The 3,449-nt window shown below is 39.1% G+C and overlaps 1 pseudogene; it reads right to left on the bottom strand.

The window, feature by feature from the left end:
• Nucleotides 1-1,349: 1,349 nt before the first annotated feature.
• Nucleotides 1,350-2,980, bottom strand: LOC7498042 (auxin-induced protein 22D-like; annotated as a pseudogene).
• Between the last annotated feature and the right edge of the window lie 469 nt (nt 2,981-3,449).

Raw genomic sequence — 3,449 nt, 5'->3', positions numbered from 1 at the left:
AAGCTACAGTTTCCTGCTACTTCAGACTTCTGATTGTTGACCATCTCTCTCTCTCTGTCACACACGCACAGTGTTTAATTATGTATCATGTGCATATTTCTGGTCTTCACTATTCCCAAGGTGACTTGCTCTCGTTGTCTTTGGCTCTGCTAAAGAAAACTGAAAGTGTTAAAGATGAGCATCTTTATTAGCTGAAAGGTAATGCTTTTGAGGCAACTTTTGCTTTCCCTTTACTCTCTCATTGTGATTGGTTTTCACACACAACCAGAAATCCTAGTCCTCTAGTTAGAGCTCCCCTAAAGCTCTTAGTGCAATTCCATGTAGTGTTGGCTGATGAGCACACAAGGCCATGCGCATGAATTGAAGCTTCCTCATACTATTATTTTTTCGCTCTGTTCTCCATGTCTTTTCTGTATTCAGTATACCTTTTCTTTGGATGTCAGCTGGATTACGTCGAATACCTTTTGGACTTCCCATTGGTAGTTAAGTTTAGGATTATGTTAATTAAATTGGATTGATAATAGACTAAGAGGATGTCTGATATCTCCTGGTATTGGAGCTATTTGAAATTTATCTTTGGTTAATTTCCATTTTAATGCAAATAATGTACCTGTGATCACTTTTTTCAATTTTGTATGGTTTGTTGAAGAAGTTTGGGGAGAAATTTAAAGAAGTCTTCCCTTAGTTTGGAAATTCCCATTTTCTTTCTCCAAAAATATTGAGGGAAACTGGGAAAGATATCATCAAGGAAGTATCTTTGAGTTCCCTTGACAAAATTATTGCTTCTATTTGAGATATAACTAAATTATATCTGCTCTTGTTAAATGAAAATTTCTGTTTCTTTCCTTTCCTCTGGGAATAGCTAAACAATTTGTGTAGCTTTCGTTTCTTTTATTATTCTCCCTCCTTCCCTGTACTGGTCAAGGGGGGAATTAAACTCGATTGGTACCTGGTCATCTTAAGGTTGAGATTCTCTCTTCTTCTTTTTTCCCATTATTTTCTTGTTTTCTCTTTGTTCTTTCAGTGAAAATCTTTATTTAACACCGGCTCTTTGGCATTATTAGTAAAATCAAGATTCCATGGACCAGACCTCATTCTCTTTTTCGAAAGTATTCGTATTGATTGCATTGAGTCTTTATGCTGTCTTTCAAATAAACAAAATTTGGATCAGATTTCATGGAGATCCCACTGCTTGTGGTAGAGTTTATAATCATATTAATTGGGTGGTTTGTGTAGAGATTGGCACTCAAGGACTTGATCAAGCTGTTTCACACTGACTAGAGAACACAGAACCATATCAATCACATCTTTTAGCCGAGGAAGATAAAAATACAGTCAGAAACAGGATATGTTAGAGAACTGTCAAACAGACTTTTGTATTTAGCTTTAGCGGTGTATGGAGAACATTACATGGCAAAAACATGGACGACCCTGTCTTAATTTCCATATGTTTCTTTTCTGTTTTGATTTTACATAATTGCATTTGAAGCAATAATAACTTCCTGTATCCAGTTTTGGTTTGGTGAGATTACAAGGACCAACAAAATGACACCATAGATGTCCAAACCACCAGATATCTCGCTGCCACACCCTACGATATATAGAAACCGTAACTTCACTCTGATTTTTCCTGTTTCCTGTCTAAAACTTCCAGCCATCTGTAGAAAACCCAGTCAAGAGAGAGACCCAGATTCAGATTTGAGTTTTCTTCCTGGAGAACCCAAGCTGAAAGATTTTCTCAAGGGATGAATCTTCTCTTCTCCCTGATCCTGTGGGTTAACATGGCCTGTGGGTTTTTCATACACCACAACCCAAATTAACCTGTTGCTTCTGATCCTTTAATGATTCTCAATTTCTTACAGGATGACAGGAACATACTGCAAATAAGAATAAACCTTGTGAGAAAATTTATCACATAACATACAGAAATGGATTCAAATGATCTTGAGAGAGAGAGGCATGCAGAACTTACTCCCATGGAACATCTCCAATCAGCATCCAGTCACCATCTTTGTCCTCATAAGTAGGTGCATATTCTGATCCTTTGTAGCCTTCCCTTTCAGAGTACTCACCTGGCATAGTTACAGATTTCATCATCAGAATAATAAGAACAACATAAAGCTGCACATGCATATTTATCAAAATATTCTTACCTATGGTGAGCTTGAACATGTTCTCTAAAGCCTTTAGGAGCTCAGGGTATCCCTTGTAAACCTTTAGATCAATCTTTCTAAGGTATGGTGCTCCATCCATGCTTACTTTAACGTACATCCCAGCCGCAGCCTCGGCTTCAGCTTTCTTTGGCTGCAGGGTGTTTTTCCGGTAGGATCTGATTGGTGGCCAGCCCACTATCTGTGCCCTGCATGTTGCATGTACATGAAATGAATGAGGGCTACAATACATCATAGAAAATTCACAAAGTGTGAATCGATCTTAAAAAAAACGAAAGACCCTGAACCAAAAACAAGAAAACTTCTGACTTACTTGGGAGCAGGGGCAGTTTCTTGGTCATCATGTCGAGGATCAGATTTGCCTTTTGCTCCACGCTCCTCTCTGGTCTCTGGCAATGGTCGTTTGTTGTTTCTAGCACCAGAAACTGCTTGTTCTTCATTAGTACAGCTCGTCCCTGGCAACCCCAGTCTAAGCTCAGTTGCCTTGAGGTTTAGATCATTCTCATATGCAACACCACCTTCCATATTTTCCAACAATCTTTGTTCAAAAACAGGAACTGCTAAGAGATGATGTATACAAGACTTGGAAGTTGCTCTTGTGATTTCCTTTGGTAATGATTCTTGAGAGAAATGGTAGCTAGTTTTTCTGTGAGGGGATGCAGGTGTGAATGGAAACAAGTGTATTTTATATACAAAAGGAAGAGGTTGAGAGAAATGCCTTGTTATTCTCTCTTCAAATGCATGAATTATGGACAAAGGCAAGCTAAGCCTGTCGGTAGCAATAGCAGCACCTTTGAGGCAACCTGTCCATGTATTCAGGGGACAAGAGTGGGACAAGCACGGCCGCCCATATGGAAGACTTTTGAGAGCAAATTTTAAGCGGGAACGGTCAAGGTGAGTTACTGGGGTTGTGGGAGGAAAATCAGGAACGTTGGCTCCTTAGAACGGAAAAGATGAGGAAACAGCTCCATATGGGCGATGGGGTCCGCATGGTAGGTCGGTGTGGACATGGTATGGCCATGTGGGGGCTGGAATTTGATGTGTAGTGGCCTACATGACATGTAGGATATCGTGTGGACATGGTCAGCCATCCTCTTATTAATGCCCAATAAAAAAATTAGTAGTATATGTCTTTTGTAATGATTGATTAATTTGTGTCATTAGCTAAAAGAATAAGAGAACCTTGAGTAATTAAGTGAATTCAAACGGGTCTAATTATAATTAGCTTAAATATCTCAAAGTCCAAAGCAGCTCATTCTTTTAATATAAACCTTCCAC

Source organism: Populus trichocarpa, chromosome 10 (genome assembly GCF_000002775.5).
Source record: "Populus trichocarpa isolate Nisqually-1 chromosome 10, P.trichocarpa_v4.1, whole genome shotgun sequence".
NCBI lineage: Eukaryota > Viridiplantae > Streptophyta > Magnoliopsida > Malpighiales > Salicaceae > Populus > Populus trichocarpa.
Note: the sequence above shows the minus strand (reverse complement) of the source record. Positions and strands in the feature narration are given on the sequence as shown.